The sequence below is a fragment of the Physeter macrocephalus genome, chromosome 5, assembly GCF_002837175.3.
Source record: "Physeter macrocephalus isolate SW-GA chromosome 5, ASM283717v5, whole genome shotgun sequence".
Classification (NCBI taxonomy): domain Eukaryota; kingdom Metazoa; phylum Chordata; class Mammalia; order Artiodactyla; family Physeteridae; genus Physeter; species Physeter macrocephalus.
Genome location: NC_041218.1, coordinates 56667287 through 56689368, shown reverse-complemented (window position 1 = coordinate 56689368; position 22082 = coordinate 56667287). Strand labels below are relative to the sequence as shown.

The window sequence follows — 22082 nt, the reverse complement described above, 5'->3', positions numbered from 1 at the left end:
AGTCTCCAATGTGTTGCCCTTGGGAGCAACACACAGTACTCCCTTCTCTACATGCTGACCTTCTAAATATTTGAAAAGAGCTATCTGTGCCACCCAGATCTTCTCTTCACAAAGCTAAATATTCCCATTCCTTTAACGATTCCTCATACTGCTGTCCCATATGACAACATGGGGATAATTTCCATATGTTGGCTAATTCTCCAAAACTTACATCAGATGAGAATCTGGCCCTGTATGAAAAGAAACTCTTTCCACTTGCTTTCTCTTTCTGATTCATTAGATTTCATATAAACCTTTCTGATGACTACCTGCTGTTTTCTAATTCAGCTGCAACCCAGTATGACTCACTAGGCAAAATTCTTATTCTTTAGTTTTCATTTATCATTTCCCACCACCCCAGGGCCCTGAAAAGCACCCTTCAGGAGCCATAGCCAATGGGCAATATATGTCCACTAAAAATGCCAAGTTTTGATTCTTTGCCATGTTCCAGTTTATATATGGTCATATGACTCTTTAAAATCAAGGTTTTTGTTCAATGTAAATAACTTTAAGTTTGAACAGCTGTAATCACATCCTCCAAAGAAAATGCCCTGGAACTTGGTTGAGGGTGTTGTATGCCAGATTCTCCTCCTAAAATCTCTTTAATTGTTCTTTACATTTTTCAAAAAGGAAAGTAGAGATTTGAAAATTGTTTTGAGCTTTTGAACATTTACAGGGCATTTCCTCATAAAGCCATTAGTTGCCCTGTTTCTGAAACAAAGTGTCTGATTATATAAATAGTCATGGAAACTCCAAATTTGAGTTGGAAGAATGGGAAAAGAAGGAGAATTGCAAATGTAGTGAAAGAAGTTTAGGGTTTTTCTGGTCTGAATCTTATAGCTGGGCAGCTTAGAAGACTGGAGCTGGCGGCACGTTATAGAATTAAATAAATACCGGAGGAGCTGGACTGAATGACTCCATATCCTAGGCTCAGCGTGTGACCAGCCCAGTGAAACATTCTTGCTCTTCAGAACATGGTTCAAAATTCACCGTTTATGATCTGCACATCATAGAAAATGAACTGAACTCAAAACAGTGGCACTTATTGTCGGCTCTGCCATCAGTGAACTATCTATCTTTGAACAAATTACTACCTGATGTTGAAGCCCCTTTCCATAGAACCATTGGTCAGTGAGCATCTCTTTAGAGAGATGAACTTTAAGGATGAGTCTGTGGTAAGAGAAAGGAGCAGTTTCTATTGCTATATTGTGTTATTCCACCTGGAACAAAGGGAGAGAAAGTTTCTCCCAGTTCTCTGCTTCACTGGACTTAGTATATGCAGGCTGAAGAATGAATTGCTAAACGAAGCGGGTAGCTTCTGTGGTCACTGGTCATCAGGTTTATGGAATGTAGAAACTCACAAGTGGAAGCCTCATTAGAAAGCATCTGGGCAAACCTCTGCCTGTCACAAAAATTGCCTCCACAGACCACTGAGCAGTGGCTAAGTTGGTGGCTACTTCAGTACATCGGGGTAGGGCTTCTGCCGCCTTCCAAAGCAGCTCATTCTGTTCTGAGGTGCTTCTAAACATTATACCCTTTCAGTATTGAACTGAAGTCCACCACCTCTTGATTAGGGTATGCCCTCTAGAGCCGCAGAAAATAATACCTGCACCGTTCCTGAACTCTCCAATTTCTTTCAACTGCTCTTTATATCACTTAATTCCCAGACCCCTTACTTCCTTGGTCACCTTTTTAGTGCACACTTCATTTCGTTGCAATCCCTTGTGCATAATTTGAATCTAGTCCTCCTACTGTGTGAGCATCCTAGATATGTAGTAGTCTAGAGTGTAAGGTCTACGAGGGAAAAGGCTGTGTTTGTTTCACCAGCAACTAGTAATGCCTGAAATGTAGGTGCTCAAAAAATATTTTCTGAGTGAATGACTGACCTTTTCTTTAGTTGCCTTGTATAGAACTCTGAGGAATGTTGAAAGTCCGTTCTCCTCCTAACAGGATGGGAAATTATGCCCTTTGTGTTTAATTTGAATAAAGAGAATGTCTCTTTCTCACAGGCAGAGCCAGGTTAGACTTGCTCGAAGGCCGGTAACTTATGCTTTAAAATGTTAAACTACGTGGAAACATAATTACCAGAGAATAACTTAGACATTGGCAACTTTGGCTCAACATGTGTTGTACTGATGTTTTCCAGTACCTTTGTGATTCATACGATTTTCTAGGCTCTTTTGATTAACAAGAGAAAAATTTATAAATCAGCAAGAAGAACTGTGTAATTTTGCCTTACTCAATGTAAGTAATCACCTGAAATCTGCAGCAGGTCGCCTCTGGCACCTGGCTACACAGCTGAATGAATAATTCACTAATTACTTTGCTGTGCACCCCTCTAAGTGATTTTGGGGATGAGTGGGTGTTTGAGAGACTCCAGTGGAGTAAAACACAGCTGTCGAATTTTTTAACATTCACTTGAAAAGCAAAGAACACAAAAGGCCCATGTTTTCACCTCAACATTTCCAGCCTCCACGGACAGACTCTAGCTCGTCCTTGACCAATAGAAGACCCAGGTCTTCTCTCCACCGCAGCCAAATGCGATCTATGACTTAACTCTCTGGGAAGTGCCGTTGATCAGCAGGCACCTTCCTTTGAGGACAAGAAAACGATCTACTAATGGGACTTACTATCCTTCTTCCATAAGACCACTTCCAGTTTTAGTGAAATTGAGTTATTGTGAACATATTTTTCTGTGGTGCTGTCTCACAGTGAGCTCTGTGTGTGTGTGTTAGTGCGTGTGTGCGTGTATGTGTAGACGTGTACCTTGTTTCATTTTCTGCTCTCACAAATAGCCAGGAGACTGCAGAGGGCATGGCCAATCAGTCCTCCAGTTCCTGGCAAGGAATTACAAACTGTAGGAAATCAGCTTTAAAAGTTTTTCTGGCCCCTCACATTATTATTAAGCTAAACCTAACAAGGATCTGAGTGGGGCAAAGGAGGCAGTATAATTTCTGAGGAAACTAGCCTGAAACTATTTAGAGACACAGTATCTAAAAATTCTGTTGAAAAAGAGAGTTCTCAATACCTTCTTCTCTTCCTAAAGTTTGAAATAACCCTTAACACCAATATAATGACAGCATTTATTTCTAATAACATCTTTTTTGTCAGCCCTCTCCAACCTCAACCTTGTATATCCCCTGCCACTAGAAACCACCTCTTTTAAACTAAAAAAAAAAAAGACTGTAAAACGAAAAGAAAAGCAAAGACTCATGATCATATGATTCTAGTTTTTAAAAAAGACCAACAGTTTATTATAGAAAAATATAAATTAAATGACTAACAACAAAATCTGTTCTTTACTTGGTGATCCTGGGCTGACTTTTCCTGAGATGACTTCTCTTTGTTTTCACTGGGAAGCAATACCTGTCGAGGGACAGGATTCTGTCTGTAAAAAAATGATTACAGTTCACAGAGAAGATTAAATTTTCACCAACAAGCTTTTCATTTTTCCTAAACTTCCTAGACCAAAACCCCACTAGACTCTACGTCTGCAACTCCCACAGAAGGATTTCACTAAGGGCTTTGGCTCTCTTCCTTCCAATTCCTGCTCTTCCTAATGCTCTTGGCCGGAATTCTCCCCTGCTAAGCACCAGCAGTCTGACTCACTCTAGGGACTGGGAGTAGAAGGGCCTTCATATTGTGAAGTTCAAGGCTTCTATAAAAGAAGGTCAGGCAGCATAACCACAGCTGGGGTTAAATAAAGGCCCAGGGGAAAAGGCAAAATAATTCTGGGGCAAACTCCCAGGTTTTACTGAGGACTTGTTGATTTTAGTTTTCTTTTCTGCTTTTATTCAGATAAAAGGTTTCGTGTAAGGTGTTTGTATGTGACTTCTTGACCTTCCAAGTGATTACTGAAAAGTATGCAGTGGGAAGATTTTAATCCCAACTGTCTATCTCTCCAGCATCAGATCTTACAATTTTTGGTGCAGAGAGCAGAACATGCCATTGTAATGTTATTTACTTGTTTATAGGTTTGTCTCTCCTACTCAGCTGGAAACTTTATCAAAGGCAAGAACTCTGCCCTTTGTGTCTTTTTATCCCCAAAGCCTTGTTTAATGCCTGGTACATAGCCAATAAGTATTTGTTTAATTAATCCATGAAGGTAAATTGAAAGGATGCCATTGGCATTAATTGTTATTACTGGCAAGACCTTCTGTAGGCAGATAAATGGCCCCGTGATGGCTCTGGTAACCACCCTGTCTTTTGAGACCCAGTGTTAAGCCCTTTTTCACTCTCCTTCCCAAGCATGGAGCCTGAGAAGGCTCAGTTTGATTTCCGTATTTGGATCATGCTGAGTGCAGACCCCAGTTCTATAATCCATTTCTTTCTGAGGCTGTTGGCGCCTGCGGAGTCAGGAAGTAACATCTGCTTCAGTGAGCTGATTACCAATGAGAAGAAAAGGGGTAAAGGCCAGCGTTAGGTGGGGTCTGGCTTAGCTTCAAAGCAGGCATAGGGTTTGTATCTTAATGAGAGCGTTTACATATTCAGAAAAGATACATCTGAAGGGCAGATTATCTGGTTCAAGACCAAGTGCATAATGAAATGTTGCTGATTAGATTGCTCTAAGTCAATGGCACACTGTCATGTAAAAGCTTCCCTCTCAGTTCTCATTGCTTCACTCTAGTTGGGGCCCTGGTTGCCTCAAGCCGGGATCACTACAGTGAGTGATCTACCTCATGTGATCTACCCCTGCTGGGTGTCTCTGCACCAATCCTGTTCCATAAACTGGAATGTTAATATCCCTAAAATGCCATTTTCATTTGCTTAAAAGCCTATTTTCCCCCGTTCCTGGCATTCAAGTATTTCCACGAGGGTCTGGTCTTAAACCATATTTTCATTCTACCTCCTGACAGAGTTCCAAGCCAATGCTACATCCCACCAGCCTGGTGCACTCACTCATAGAGAGCGTCCTGATTTCTTTCTGCTCTGCTTGTTGGTCCTATTAGTCTACAAAGTCCTGTTTACATTGCTTCATGTCTCCAAATTCTGCCCATCTTTCCAGGTTCACTTCAAGCCTCATCTATGCCACAAAGTCTTCTACCATCATTCTAGTCCTCAGCAACACTTCCTTCTCTGAACACCTATAGAGCATTGGGACATTGGGAAGGGGCTAATGTGTACTATATTTTAAGGATCCTTGAATTCAAACATATTCAGTGGGATAGAGCATAGTTTCTTTGAAATCTCAATGTCAGCTCATAGATTGTCCAGTGTGGACAACCCCTGTGGTGCAGAGACCAGAGACTCAGTCTAATGAGATAAAACCAATATGTCAGGATGGGATGCTCTTTCCACGTCATCCCCTTTGTCCCTTCCCACTGGTGTTGTCACATTTAATCATAGAGTTATGTCTTGAGGATGAGTGGTATCAGCCAGAAAAAGGTTTTAGTCTTGAGAGGACTCCACTCTGAAGAATCAGAAGATCCAGGTGAAAAGAATCTGCTATTTGAGTGGTGATAACTTGAAGTGGGACGAGCTGGTTTGAACATAGGGAGTGGTGGTGGCATAATGAAGTTGAGCTCCCCAAGGAGAAATGGGTGAAGGAGGGAAATGGATGAAGGAGGGAATCCCAAGGGAAAGGGTTTTTCCAGGCAGCCATGCAAGACAGACACAACACAGCAGAAGATGGCTTGGTGAGCACAACAACAATGACAACAAAAATCTATCCTGTCCTTTGGACTCTGTATGGATTTCTGGGCAACTATGAGTAAGATTGGATGATTTCTGGTGGTGGACTGATTATGTACCCATTTTCAGGAGATGTAGAAGATAAGAGCAGGAATACTCCAGCTTGTAAGAGACTAGATCTGGGGGCTCTGCCACAGAGATTCTCCTATGGAAAACAGGAGGAAGAGGTAGTGGTGATGGTGGTTGTGGAGATGAATAGACCATGGAGGGAAAATCTAGCTGATGGTTCATGCAGCCACAACAGAAGAGAAAGCCGTTTATCTAATGGCAGTTACATATATCTTGGTGGAAATGCCTAGAAGAAAATAACCTCTAAAGTGCTAGACTTAACATCTAATCCTTGCCACTTATTCCATGAGCACTCTTGGCACTTATAATGTTAGACCTTGTTATTTTTTTTGAAGTAATAAACGTTATATGGAAGATCAGTTTGTTTTTTTTTTTTAACAGACTACAACACTAATATGACAGTGAATCATCTATGTGGACCTATTTAATTAATTAATTTATTTATTTATTTTTGGCTGTGTTGGGTCTTCGTTTCTGTGCAAGGGCTTTCTCTAGTTGTGGCAAGCGGGGGCCACTCTTCATCGCGGTGCACGGGCCTCTCACTATAGAGGCCTCTCTTGTTGCGGAGCACAGGCTCCAGACGTGCAGGCTCAGTAGTTGTGGCTCTGCGGCATGTGGGATCTTCCCAGACCAGGGCTCGAACCCGTGTCCCCTGCATTAGCAGGCAGATTCTCAACCACTGTGCCACCAGGGAAGCCCCTGACCTTGATTTTTAAGAATATGTTTTTCAAACATTTTTGATGGCTACTCACGCTAAAAAATATCTTACACAGGCTAATGTTTCATGGGGAATAAAAACCTAAACTTTACTAAGAATAAGTACAATGCATTTTGATATTTTCTAATCTGGTAAAGTCTTTTTAATTTTAAAAATGCTGGTCAAGACCTACTAAATTGGCTTCATGACCCACTAACAAGAAAACTATGTCAGAGCAATTAGGCATGGCTGACTTCCAAGACCATAAGACAAGAGTGAAGAGAGACTCAGCAAACCTAGTTCCAAGTATATTCTAATGGATTGTCAGGGGTGCTATTGGTATAAAATTTAAAAGGCTTCTTATACCCCTTAAACTATATCCTTTATTGTTTAACCCTTAAGGCAAACTCCTTAAGAAACCACACAAGAATGGAAGGACTGCTTTAGGGACATGGGGAATAACCTAGAATCTGAGAGTCTACATCTCATTCCATGGTGGTCCTTGGAGGGAGAAAAGATGTTCACAGCAGACCAAACCTCACTCTCTGAAGGCAGGACCATGTCTTTCTATCCCCTTCAGTACCCAATATGGTGCTTTTCATGAAGAAAGTACACAATAAAATGTTGGATCACACATTTTTAGACTAATAAATTCTAGAACAGTGGCTTTCAACTTTTGAAGGATATTCTTCCTTTTGATAAAAGTGCTCACATTTCTGACCATACACCCCCAGATTCTGATCCTAAACTTTCCTAACTTACCACTCCATTGTTGATTACTTGAAAATTAGTAGAAGAGGAAATGAGCATTTGTGAAAAACTGTTAAGCTTCAAGCACATAGTGTAGTTAACCTCATTTAAATTGTTTAGCAATTTTATGAGATACATACTATTTCCCCCATTTTAGATGAAGCAATTGGAACCCCATGGGGTTAGGAGATTTGACCAAGAACTCAGAGCTAGGATGTTCCAGGACCAGAATTTGAACCCACACCTAGGTAATTCTGAAGCCTACATTCTTCTCATGCCTTCAGAATAGGTCATACATGGAAGTCAGGCCTTTGGGGCCTTGGTGGAATGAATACTGATCTGGGTACAAGTGTTAGCTCTCTTAAAACTCTCCTCGTAGCCTGGGCATGTTGTTCAACCCTTCTGAGTCTTGGTTTTTCCATTTATAAAATGAGGATCATGCCCTCCTCATAATAGAACCACTGTGAAGATTAACTGAGATGATGTATATGAATTGTAAATGGTGGATGATTGTATAAATATGAGATGCCACTTAGTGCCTTGGCTTCCTATAAGGGGTGAGGATAAATGTGATAACTTTTATAAATCACCTGGCATCCTGCCTGAAAAAATGATATATGCTCGATGAATTTTCCTTTCCTTTTCTTCTTCTTTAAGGTGTATATGACAAATCTACACTGAAATAATCCAATAAAACCATACAGGTAAATGCTAGACTGGCAAGATCCAGGGCAAACATGCCAAGTGGTCCTACCAGGAAGGCAGGTGCCGGAGCTTGAGAGCCCAACCTTAAAAGATACACGCTCACGGATAGCTTCTACTTTGGAATCCTGTCTACAGATTACAGGAGTGGCAGCCAATTGGTGAAGGTTTAAATTCAGGTTGCCAAACAGCAGTTTCAGAAGGGGCCTCTTTGCTTTTGGAAAATGAATAGAAAAACTGGCTCAAGCAGCATGTCCATCTCTGACTGTCTTGGGTAACCCCAGCATACATGTTAGCTTGAATGGGAAAGATCAAGGGAATAGGAGATAGTTTCGTTTTTATTCAATTAAGGGTCATTCATGATATTTAACTGCTTTCCAGTATCAGTAGGTGTGATCAAATGGTCTCCAAGTTCTCTAAGTGCCTCAGCTCTCCCTCACTATCAGAGTATACTATAGTGTATTACAGATTTCACAACTAGACTCTCCTGGTTGCCTGAAAGTCAGAGGACCAAGGGAACAAAGACGTGCTCTTCCAATTCCTATTTCTTCTCCAGCATTTCTGCCATAGCTGCTGGATTTCCAAGCTGACCACTTATAAGTCACATTCCTTTTTCCTGTCATTTCCTCTCAAGTTCATTTCATGCGCATCTTCCTCTATTTATGCACTTTGTCCCCCAGTTCAGAGGGAGGCTCTGCTTGAGAGTGTTGCTGAAGAGAATTCCTAGCCCTAACTCACAGGAAACAGAATAGAAGGAATTTTGCTCAAGTCACTGCCAAGGGCCAATTTCAAGATGAAGTAGAGAGAATATTTTTCTGGTGTCAAAGGACTTGGAAACTCTGACACTGAGAAGATCATGGGCAAGGCTAAGAAGATTTTAACATATCTGTCAGGGCTGTGAGAATCAAATGAGCTACTAGAAGTAAACATGCCTTATAATATATAAAACATTTTACGAATTCAGGAGAGTTTTTGTGTCAGAGGCTAGAGAGCCCAGGACTCACCCCTCCCCTTTTCTATGTTCAGACTGACAAGGAATAAGTGTAAAGATAATAAACTAAAGAGAACCGAGTATAGACTTTGCAAGTGGCAGAGAAAACACCCAACATTCCTCAAAATGCAGGCGCTGGTAATATTTAAATATTAGAGAACACAGTTTGGACCTGAGGCCAACATGGAATCATTCTAATACTCTCCTGAATGCAGGCCATAGGATTTATTTGACTGACTGACTCAGACTGTGGAGCGGGCTCCAAATCTGCTTACACAATCAGCTGTGGACCTGGGAGCAGAAAGGAGCTGTGAGCTACAGTGCTGAGAGATTCTGCCCACCGCTATGACATGGGTTCTAACCAGTCAGATCACTTTTCCTCCTATGGGGAGGAGGGAATTAGGTGAGTGAGGGAAGGTCCCCAACAATCCCCAAGGGAAGAGAGGGCAGAATGCCAATGGAAATATAGGAGGTGAGGTGGGGCATAAATATTGTCTCTTTTTCAACATTTCCTACAGGGGCCAATGGAGCATAAATCATATTTTCCTGTATAAAGCAAAAAAAAAAAATTAATTTAGGGAACTGACTTCCCTGTTGCATTTTGGTCTTTCAATTACCCTCCCTAGATTTGGTTCACTGTGATTAGTTGGGAACTGTCTTGTAAGTAAAAGCACAAGGTCAGGATAAAGGGTGATAAAGATCAAGAAACTCTTAGTGGGTGGATTAAAGGGAAGGGAAGAAGCATTTAGGTTGTTTTGATGAGTTATGTTTACCCAATATATTATATCCACTTGCAGAAACAAGATTCACGAAGAGCTATTAAAAAGTCTTATTCTTAAAATTCATGTAGGAAAAATAATTTGTTATGGCCTTAAATTTAATGGCCATAACCCCTTTTCCCACTGAAACAATTGTTTTTGTAACACAGATTTTCTCAGGGGGACAATAACCATATTACAGAAGAGAGACCATATTTTGTTCATCAGATATCTGCTATGTATCTGGCATGTGTTAAACACCATGGGGGATTTAGAATTAAACAAGACATGGCTTATGTTCTAAATAGCCAATAGGAGAGACAACGGAAAAATCAATAATAAAATAACAGGAGCTAAATGTGTAGAGCTATAACTCAAATTGGAATGGGGTAAGTGCTCAGAGTGGGGTCCATAGTTATAGTAAGTAATAGGGTGATTACTAGCTTGGGGAGCAGGGACAGGAAGGACTTTGGGAAGGACAGAGAAACTCAGGAAGGACTTCAGGGAGGAGGTAGCACTTGAGCTGAGTCTTTAAAAGGTGGGTATTATTTAGACATATAAAGAAGATGGATAAGACATAATAGGCAAAGGGGGTAATGAGAGAGGCACTGTGTGGCGTGCAAAATTAGAAAGAGAGAGTAGTTCCCGTTGACTAGATTATGGGGCTCACCAAGGGGCACATGAGAAATAGAAAGCTCAGTAGAAGCCACATAGAGAACTCTTCATGCCAAGCGAGGGATTTTGGACTCTGCTCTCCATTGGCAGTAGGGCTTTGTAACAAAGCCAGGAGCAAATTGCAGGATCTCTTGCATGTTTGGTATGTGTAAACCTTGGCTTTCCCTCCAAAGGTTTGGAGGTGGAGGGAAGCCCTTTGGGAAGCTGTCATAATTGTCCAGGCAGGAGTTATGTTTGCCTGAGCTAGGATGGTGGCTGTGAGAATTGCAATGAGAGAATGAATGGGAAACGTGCTACTCAGAAAGTACTGATGGGATTTGATATACTAGATGTCACCCCAGTAAATGCCATGACCCATTTACTTTAACAGAGATGCCCCTCAGCAATGTAATTTGTAAATCATTTTTATCGAGAATAAATATAAGGACTTCCCTGGTGGCGTGGTGGTTGAGAATCCGCCTGCCAATGCAGGGGACACGGGTTTGAGCCCTGGTCCGGGAGGATCTCACATGCCGCGGAGCAACTGAGCCTGTGCTCCACAACTACTGAAGCCCGCGCGCAGCAACAATTGAGGCCTGCATGCCTGGAGCCCGTGCTCTGCAACGGGAGGGGCCGCCGCAATGAGAAGCCCGTGCACCGCAGCACTCGCCACAACTAGAGAAAGCCTGTGCACAGCAACGAAGACCCGACACAGCCAAAATAAATAAATAAATAAATAAATTTATTTTTTTAAAAAAGAATAAATATAAAATTATTTAGGTAAATTCATGTTGGCTTCAACCCATTAATTTTCCAGCACTGTTTATTGTGTTGCCCCATTTTCTGAGTTAGCTGATACTTTAGAGAGCAACTTGCCCAGGAGTTTGAAACCTGTTTCTCCAACTCCCAAGCTGTCCCTTTTTTATTTCTTTCACATATAGGCTGCCTGTACCATTTCCTTTGCCCAAAGGGTTCCATAGCTATAACATAGTTTGAAAATCACTAACTAATCCAAACTTCATAGATGAAGGAATGAACTGAAATTACATCATGATTTCTGGACTCCAGGTCAGATCACAAAGAAATAGATAATAAATCCCCTTTCCGTATTCTGAATTCTCAATTTCTCTTTCAGTGTTGTAACTCCCGCTGTGTCATTATTATTCTCTTTTTCATCCTGGCACAATATTAACATCAGAGCTGGTTATAGATTTATCAGTATTCAGACGTGGGAAAATCAATCATTTACAAAAAGAATGCCAGCATCTAGATGGAGAGCCACAGAGCCACTACTGTGGAAAAGAAATAGAAATTCTTGCCTGCATATTCTTTGTCTTGTTTAAATATTTGTGTGCAGTACCTTTTTACTCAAATAGCTAATATTCCATTAACAACTCACATTATAGATTCAGCTAATTATAAATTCCTATTTGTGGCTGGAAAATTTGTGTTTTTTTAAACAAAATAACTATAACCCACTAATCCTCATGGGAGGTTGTAGGCATAATCAAAAGATAATTTAGAAATCCAAAAATGGTCTGAAGGGTCAAGGAGAAAAAAGCTAAGTAAAATGTATTATCCTTTTAATAAACTCATACTCCCTGAAGAAATCTGAAAAAAATGCTAATAATATTACACAAATTATTAAATTTCTAAAGAGGATTAATGGAATGCAGCTTTGGCAGAATTTAGCTGCATTCTTTTGGTAATGCCTTACATCTGTCATGACTCTATTGTGTGCTTTCTCCCCCTCTCCTCACACTGCACTAGGGCTTCTCAAAATCTAATGTGCACACAGCAGAGTATCTTCTCCAAATGCAGATTCTAATTCAGTAGGTCTAGATTGGGCCTTGGATTCAGGTGATGCTGCTGGTCCTGCGACTATACGTTAAATAACAAAGCTGTAAATACTTCACTGCCCTGACTCTATGGAGTCTGGTTACCTTCATAGGATTTCCTGCATCCATGATGCAAACAATTTTTTCTCAAACAGTGCTTCCTGAAATTCTAGGGCATAGTGGATATTGCTGAGGAGATAAGGATAGGGTCCAGAAATAGACTCAACAAATATGGCTGGGACACTGTACCACTCTGCTACAGAACTTTCATTTTTATGGGCTTGACATACAGGTTTTGTTTGAAGAAAAAGCTCCAATGCTTAAAAAGGAAAAAAAAAAAAAAAAAAAAACACAAGGCAGAAATAGAGACACAGATGTAGAGAACAAACATATGGACACCAAGGGGGGAAAGCAGGGGTGGGGAGGTGGTGGTGGTGGGATGAATTGGGAGATTGGGATTGACATGTATACACTAGTATGTATAAAATAGATAACTAATAAGAACCTGCTGTATAAAAAAATAAATAAAATATTTTTTTTTTTAAAAAGGAAAAAAAAAACCCTGGAAATGATGGTTCTAGACTTTTCCATCTTCTCTTCTCTTCAAGGAAAGCTGAGAACTTACAGTGTGCCAGGCCCATGCAAAGGGATTGCCCAAGGTCATACATTTGAGAAGCAGTGGAGGAGGCAGGGGAGATCCCAGAACTGTCTTATTTTATCTAAGCCTGGGCTATTGCACATGCATCATGCTTCCCTCCTGTCCTGCTTTTATGCTGTGTCTTAGCCTCAAGGGGTCTAGTGCTCTGCTTTCTCTTGTGAGACCTAAATATTATGAAAAACTATTCAGTATTTGGACATACAGAAGCAAGTCTCTGGTGCAAAACACAATAGACAGAGAAAATAGGAGTCCAAGAGATCTCAGAAGACCCTTAACTTTCCTTAGTTGGTTAGTGAGTACAGATGAGTAGTGTAACTCAGATTTGCAAATATAAAGGGGCTGAAAGAATTGAATCAATTAGTGGCTGGCCCATCTGGACCAACAGAGACCAGAATGTATTTTGATAACTGGAAATGTTGTAGATGAGCAAAATGTGAAGGCATTTTGATTTTCAATTACTTATTATAATATTTATATCCTTTCTCATTAGTCTTCTCTCTTAATACTATTGTTGATATAGGCAAATAGAGATTACTATCTCTTCCTGGGAATACTTTATTGAAAAGTAGTACATTTAAAGACTAAAATTAAGCTGTCAATTCATTCCATTTCTCTGGTACCCCAAAACTGGGGATGTGGAGGCTTGGCAATTTGATACTACTGCCCCCTAGTGTGAGTTGTGAGAATTGTAGGCATAACAAACTGCTAGATCAGGGATCAGCAAACTACAGTCCATGGCCCACAAGCTAAGAATGTTTTTTATATTTTTAAAGAGTTGTACAAAAAAATCAAAGAATGTGTGACAGAGACAATATATGTCCTCGATAGCCTAAAGTATTTATTGTTTGTCTGTTTATAGAAAAAAGAATGCTGATTCCTGCTCCATTCGATTTGAAACAAAAACACACAAATCTCAGCAAGTAGGATTAGATGGGAGTTTCCTCAACCTTATATACTGCATCTACAAAAAAACCTACGACTAACATCATACCTACTGGTGAAAGTCTGGATGTTTACCCTACCATCTAAGATCAGAAAAAGAGCATGAATGTCCACACTCCCTGCTTCTATTCATCATTGTATCAGAAGTTCCTATCAGTTAAATAAGGTAAGAAAAAAATTAAAGGCACCCAGGTTGTAAAAGAAGAAGTGAAACTGTATATATTATTCACAGATGACATTATAATCTAAATAGAAAATCCTATGGAATCTACCAAAAAACTACAGCAAGTGAGTTTAGCACATTTACAATTCACATGTACATTACATTTACAATATATATATTACACATATATAAAAGTTAATTGTAGGTCAATATATTAGCAACCTGGAAATTTAATTAGCAAGTGGAAATTTAATTTTAACATTTAAAATAACATCAAAATGTGAAATACTTAGGGATCCACTTCAAAAATATAAAACATAGCAGAAGGAAATTCAAGAAGACCTAAATAAATGGAGAGATATATTGTGTTCATGAAACATAGGCATCAAAATTGTTAAAATGTCAGTTTTACTTAAATCAATGTATAGGTTCAGTGGAATCCAAACAAATTCCAACAAGTTCTTTTGGACAACTTGATAAGCTGATTATGAATTTATATGGAAATGCAAAGGGCCTAGAATAGCCAAAACATTGTTTTAAAAGGACAAAGTTGGATAAATTATACTACCTGTATAGTAGTATAATTCTTAAAAACAAGCACACAAACAAACACCCATGAAGGCAAACCAGGGTAAGTAATGACCTTCACTGAGCTTTACAGTTGTGAGGATAAATTGAAATATGTTTACCAGGTCTGATACTGCATTTTAAGTCACACACTACAATCATAAAGATGGGTGATATGTCTAGATATAATACCATTTTAGAAACTATTGAAGTAACTAGTAGTATTAAGGAGACCCAATAACTATATTTAAAATATAAATGGTCATCATAAAAGGAGAAATATATGACTTATTCTGTGTAGCTTCAGAGGGAAGAGCCTGAAGATAAAGGAGGCAGAGGTAGACTTGGGCTCAGAACAAGGGAGAACTTGCTGAAATGAAATGGGGCTGCTTTGTGGGTTGGTGAGCTCACCATGGCTGGAGTTTCAAGCAGATGCTGGAAACTACTTGTCATGTCTGATCTGTTGAAACTAGATCAGTGTTTCTCAAAGTGTAATCTGAGGTCTACTTGCACAGAGAAGTTGTTAAAAATTTAGATTCTTGGGTCCCATCCCAGATCATAAATTTGAGTTTCTGGGGATGGGATCTGGGAATCTGCACTTTAACAACATCCGCAGATGATTTTTATGTTCATTAAATTTATAAAATGCTCTTCGAGATGACTGACAGGGATCCTTCTGAATTTAATGAATCTCTGATTCTCTCTTTCCTTTCCTGAAGGTCTCCTTTTGTTCGTTTTGTTGGGTCAGTATGATAGTCTTCCTATAATTTGCAATTATTTCTGAGTCCCAAACAACTTCATGGCAAACGAAACTTTGGGAAATGTTGAATAGTGGGATGACTCAATGTGTTGTCATGCATGTGATTATTATGGTAAAGCAAAAAGACTGCATACTGATTGCTGTCTCTAATGCCAGGATTTCAGCAATCTGTGGGACCAACTGTAGCCCAACACTCAGAAAGAAACAACAAAGGAATGGCCTCACCACAAGAGACATTATGGCCATGACATAGACTACCTTGGGCTGTTGACCCAGCTTATTTTCAAAGTAACAACTCCTGCTTAGAGAAGTGTGCAAAGGAAATCACCAAATATAGTTCATGAACTTGGGGTTATATCCATAAAAAGGGTAACATTTTAAATTTTCAAGTTAAAAAAGAAACAAACAATTGCCACCTGAAATCCAAATATAGTTTCATGGCAGGAAGAAGCATACCTTTTAGCTACATTACACATACAATTACACTCCCTGTAATCATTATTTAAACCATCTCTACTCTCATCATTCCTGGGTATGCAACAGCCACAAAAAGGATAGGCGGTCTCCCACAAAAAATGGGGGACAACTTTGCCACTCAACTGAATTTTATATGCAGTTTAATTAGTAGATGTATACACATTTACCATTATGGCAACTCTGGATGAATTGGTTCATTTTGTCACTATGATAAAATATTTTTATCTCTGGTAATATTCTGTCTTGAAGTCAACTTTGATATTAATATGGCTTACACATATTCTGCACATGGTCTATTTTTTTTCATCCTTTAACTTTCAACTTGTGTCTTTATATTTAAAGTACCTCCCCTATAAACAGGATATAGTTGGGTCTTATTTGTTGTTGTTCTTCCCAGTCTGATAATCTCTGCCTTTTAATTGGAGTGTTTAATCCATTCACATTTCATCTAATTATTGATATAATTGGGTTTAAGTCTATTATCTTTCTATTTATTTTTGTCTCTTCTGTTCTTTGTTTCCTTTTTCCTGTGTTATTTTTTGTGATAATCAATGAATTTTTAGTATTTTATTCAATATTCTCCTCTGTTGGCTTTTTTTCCTATACTTTATATCTTTTCTTGGGAATTACAATATACATCCTTAACCTAGCACAGTCTATGTTGAATTAATATTGTACTACTTGCAACAGTACAATTCCTTTTATACCCTGGCCCTTTTCTGTACTATTGTTATCAACTATTTTACTGCTACATCTGTTATAACACTCCACGATAAATTGTTTATCAGCTGACTTATAGAGATTTTTTTTTTAGAAGGGAAAGTAGTATTTTATAATTACCCACATATTTACCATTACTATTACTCATACTTTCTTCTTATAGATCTGAATTTCCAACATATCATTTCCCCTTTGAATAATTTTTAGCATTTTAGATTAAATTTTTTTTAAATTTAGACATTTAGAATCTTTAGCACTTTTTTGTAGTCAGTTCTGCAGGTGAGAATGTTCTCTGCTTTTATCTGCTTAAACATGTCTTTATTTCACTTTAATTTTTAAAGATATTTCCCTAGATATAAAATTCTAGATGATGAGTTTTAAAAGATGTCCTTCCATCATCTTCTGGCTTTCACTGCTTCTGAAGTCAGCAGTTATTGTAATCATTGTCCCCTATATTTAATTTGTCTTTTTCCCTGATTGTGCTAAGGTTTTTTTCTTTATTCTGGTTTTCAGCAGTTTGTCTTTGATGTTCCAAGATGTGGTTATCTTAGTGTTTATTGTGCTGGGGTTCTTAATATTTATCCACTGGGATTCATGCAACATCTTTGATCCATGGGATGCTAAATTTATTTTTTAATCAACCCTAAAAATATTGAACCATTAAAAGAATATTGAACCATTATTTCTTGAAGTATTTTTTCTTTCTCTATTATTTCTCTCTTCTCCTTCTGGAACTCAATTTACACCTGTATGAGGTCACCTGATACTGACACACATGTTCATTCTCTTCCCAATTTTTGCTCTCTGCATTTCAGTTTGGATAATTTCTATTGGTCTGCCTTTAAGTTTCATGATTTAAAAATTTTTTTTTCTCTATAAGCTGTTAATTTTCATTTAAGATTTTTTAAAATGTCAGATAATGTATTTTTCAGTTTTAGGATTTCCATCTGGTTCCTTTTCAGTCTTTAATTCTCTCCTGAAATTCCCATCCCATAATTCCAATATCTGGGACACTTATCAGTCTGTTTTTACTGATTGATTTTTCTCTTGGCTGTGTGTCACAACGATACATTGGAGAGACTTCGTATCCTGTAATCTTATCCTGAAGAGTGTCAAATTTTGTTCCAGCCAGGAGTCAAATTATTAACAGATCACCATAAACTTTTGTAGGCTTGGTTTTATGCTCTACTGGATCTATTTTCATTTTTCCTTAGTTTTAGAGTAAACCCATTAATTCTGTTATATGGTCTTTACTCTTAAGGTCTCTCTGGTGTTTCGATGGCAAGTCCAAAGAGTTTACCAAGCTCTTCTAACTTGTCAAGACTCAAACTGCAGTTTCCCCTGCGGTTCCAGCAGCAGCAATCTTTTCTCAGCTCTCTCAGCTGCCTAGATGTCATTTTCTCCTTTGGGGATATTTGGAATCCCACTTGTGCCTGTACTGCTCAGAAGTCAATTATGGTTTTGAAAGGAGTTTATATGCAGAGTCTAGTCCCCTCCTTTACCATGGCTTCCTCCTTTCTGGGATCCACACCCTCCATTTCCAGCCATTCTATTTATCCCACACTCTTTCCTCTGACCCTTCAGGCAAAAAAGACAGTGGGTTTTTTTGCTTAAGCTCTAGCACCCTGTGTAGCGTGCAGCCTGGGAATCTCCTCAGAGGACAAACTCCCTTCTTTCATGGGCCAAATGCTTCCCTGTTTCTGCCTACTTCTGGTCACTGTTCAGTGCCTTCCAACAGCTCTTTTTTATATTTTGTCTAGTATCTGCAGAAGCATTAATCCAATAAAAAGCTATTCTTCCATTGCAGGAATTGAAGCCCCAGTATGTAGTTTTGATGTCAATTATCCTAATTCCTTCACAGTGTCTTTTTCTAGGGACCATTCCCTACTGCTGGTTCAGGGATTACCACCTAATGGTGTATGAAACTGCTCCAAACTCCTTATAACTTTCAAACCAATTATTTTGTGCTATAAATGGCCAATCCAATTACAGGTTTATTACTTTAAGAATTTTCTCTTTTAACTTTAAAGGATTTTTTTTGTGTAACAAAACTCAGAGGGTATGTCTAAAACAAGCCTCCGACAAACCCAATGTAACTATCTTTAGGCACAATAGCTCCTCCTTATTTATAATTTACCACTGATTTTTCTTTTTTTCCAAGAATATTCTCCTCCAGGTTCCTCCTCCACCTCTTCTTCTTCCCTATCTTTAAATTCTCAGATCGGACATTCCTCCTTTGAAAACTTCCCCGATCTTCTCTTCCACAATAGCGTTGCCTAGCTTTATCATTGCAGTTTCAACATTGTTTTAATAAATGTAAATTTAAGGTTATGCTGGCATCCCACAAGTTTTTCTAGGTAGTGATTTGTGGTCATTCAGTTCTAAATATCTCATAAGTTCCATTATTATTTCTTCTCTGATTCATGAATATTTATAAGATGATTTTCATTTCCAAATATATGGGGTATTTGGGGGGGGCGTTTGTTGTTGATGTCTGATATAATTGCATTATAGAAGGATAATGTGGTCAGTGTTCTCGATACTTTGGTATTTCTTAGGACTTCTTTTGTGGTCAGTATTTTCACTGTGTACTTGAAAACAATGTGAATTCTCTATGTGAGGAATACAGGCTTCTTCTATACAGGTCTCCTTTAAGGCTGGCCAGTTACTTGTGTTGTTCAAAATGTTTATATCTTTATCAATTTTTACTGCTTATGATCAGTTTATGAAAGAGGCATGCAAAAATTATTTCCCATTAAGAGAGATTTGTCAAATTTATTTTATAAGCCAGGACCCTGTTTTGCTCAGAACATACAGATTCAGCATTACTATTGCTTCCCTGTGAACTGCTCTTCAATGATTATATCATGACTTTATTCCAAATTATGCTCTTTTTGCCTTAATATTGCTTCTCCAGCAATATTATTCTTTACCTGTTTTATCTTTTCTCATCCCTTTCAATCTTTAAGCATCATTATGTTTTAGGTACAACTCTTGTAAACAGCACATAATGGATTGTGTTTCTTAAAAATGATCTGATCTCTACTTTTGAACAAACCAGTTTAAACTGTCTACATTTCCTGAGATTACTAATACATCTAGACGTTTTCTACTATGTTTTTTTTTCTTAGCATATGTATATATATTTTTTCTTCCTGTTTCTTATTAGATCACTCTAGAATTCTTTAATCATTTCTTTTACATGTTCTTGTTTTGAAATTACACATTTTCCCTTATTCTTTGAGCATTACTCTTAAATTTTAAAAGGCATACTTGCGTAAAGTCTAAATTAAGCCTATCTCTATCTTCCTCCTGAATAATACAATGAACTTGGAGTTTATAATTTCAGCCTCTCCCACTCCCTTGGTCCATATTATTGTCATCTAGCATTTTAGTTTCTTGTTGTTTAAACAACGCCCTCATTCATTTTTTAAGACAATGCTTCTTTAAATTTACAACCATGTTCACAATATTTTTTTGCTCATGATTCCCTCTTACATTTTTACTCTGCACTTAAAGTCCCTGTTTCTTGGATAATATTTATTGATAGTTATTATTATTATTATTTTTTTTTTTTTGCGGTACGCTGGCCTCTCACTGTTGTGGCCTCTCCCGTTGCGGAGCACAGGCTCCAGATGCGCAGGCTCAGCGGCCATGGCTCACAGGCCTAGCCGCTCCGCGGCATGTGGGATGTTCCCGGACTGGGGCACGAACCCGTGTCCCCTGCATTGGCAGGTGGACTCTCAACCACTGCGCCACCAGGGAAGCCCAATTGATAGTTATTTTGACAAGGGTCTAAAGTTGGTAAACTCTCTCAATCTTTGTTTTTTTCTCAAAGTGCCTTTCTTTATTTCACCCCACACTTGAATAATAATCAAGCTTGATATATTATTCTAAGTTAATATTTATTTTTCCTCAGCATTTTAAAGATATTATTCTGTTATTCTGTGGCATCTATTATTGCTAATGGGGAGTCTATTGTCAACTTAATTTTGAAGTTCTTATATAAATAATCACATATTATTTTATATAGAGTTCATATTCCTTTATCCTACAAATCCCTGAAACGGTGCTTCTTAACCTTATTTTTGGAGAGGGTGGGTTTTTCAGAGTTCTGTGAGAATCTGATGACAGAAGTCACCCCCCACATTCCTCTCCATGTAAAATCAGAATGTTCAGGGTCCCCTTGAAGTCCATCTTTGAATCCTGTTGTGAATCTCTGCCTAGAATCATCCTAAAACAAAAGGGTACATACTCAATAAACATGTTTGTTAAAATAATTAATTAATGGGTGCAAGTCTGGATGGAGGTCTGGATGACTGAACCCAATGAATTCTGGGTAATCCTGGGTAAATGCCACTATTTCAGACATTTTTGTTTGTAACTCCTGTTAACATTACTGAGAAGGATTATTTCTTATTCTGTTAATGCAATAAATTTGAATAGCAAATTTGAATAGCAAAATGGAACCGATATCACTTCTTGGAGATACATTTCTATTTAAAGTGATGATTTGAATATTAATAATAATACCCTGTAGAAGAGACAGCAAATGTTTGCTTTTTAAAGTTTTGAAAACATTTCCGTATATATTCTTTTTTAATTCATTTGATCATCAAATAAACCTAGTGAGTTAAGAATTGTTGCCTTCAATTTTTTGTAGCTGAGGAAAACAAAGCCATGAGAGGATTTGAGTGATTTGCTTAAAGTTACACAACCAGATAACTGGACTCGACTCAGATTTTCATTCTGTTCTCTCTGATTTCTCTTTGTCTGCTCCTCACTTCTCATCCTTCATTCCCCTAGCATCAGAAGGGCGAGATGTCTCTGTTCAGTATTCATATACCACAGCGTGGGCAGCCAGGTGAGAGGGAGGGCATCCCCAAGTCTCCAGAGTGGCCTTCAGAGCTGAGCGGCCCTTGAGCACACGCCACGTGGACTAAAGAGAAAAGGAAGAAAGGCCTGGGGTGATTCACTAGGACCATGTCACATACTACAGAAGATGACAGAGTGGATGATAAACGTCCATGGAGTCTTCTCCTATCTACCAAATGACCTTGAACGTGACTGCTTCCTCCACCAGGCTTCTTTCTCCAACCTTATCCTTTCCTCACAAGGCCATATTTCTGGAACACTTTCCATTAGACCTACCATTCACTCTTCTTCCTCACTCCACAACATCCTTTAAAATTTAGCAAGCATCAGTTAGAATTCTTTACAACATTCATCCCAACTTCCCTCTAGTGCTGGTGGGGGTGAAAACTGGCACAACTGTTTGGGGAAACTGTTTGGCAGCATCTACTAAAGCTGAAGATACACCACACAGCCCAGCAATTCTGCTCCTAGGTATAGACCCAGGTGCATGGATATGTTTACCAAGTGATGTACTCAATATTTATAGCAGCTTTATTCATAATATCCCCAAACCAGAAACTATCCAAAGACCTATTAACAGTAGAACGATAAATTGTAGTGTTCACTCAATGAGATACTATACAGCAATGAGAATTGAACAAACTGCAACGGTATAGATACATTTTACAAACATGGTATTATATGAAAGCAGCTAGGCACAAAAGGGTATACGTTGTATGGTTTCATTTAAA

General features: G+C 38.6%; 1 protein-coding gene across 18 annotated transcripts in view; it reads left to right on the top strand.

Annotated features, from left to right (window-relative positions):
- MTERF1 (mitochondrial transcription termination factor 1) overlaps positions 1-22082 on the top strand; it is a 571641-nt gene that overhangs the window by 423520 nt on the left and 126039 nt on the right. For all 18 annotated transcript variants that reach the window (XR_008617408.1, XR_003679875.2, XR_003679882.2 and 15 more), the window contains one exon: positions 13707-13955. The gene's annotated coding sequence lies outside the window, so the exon portion shown is untranslated. The remainder of the gene's footprint in view (positions 1-13706; positions 13956-22082) is intronic.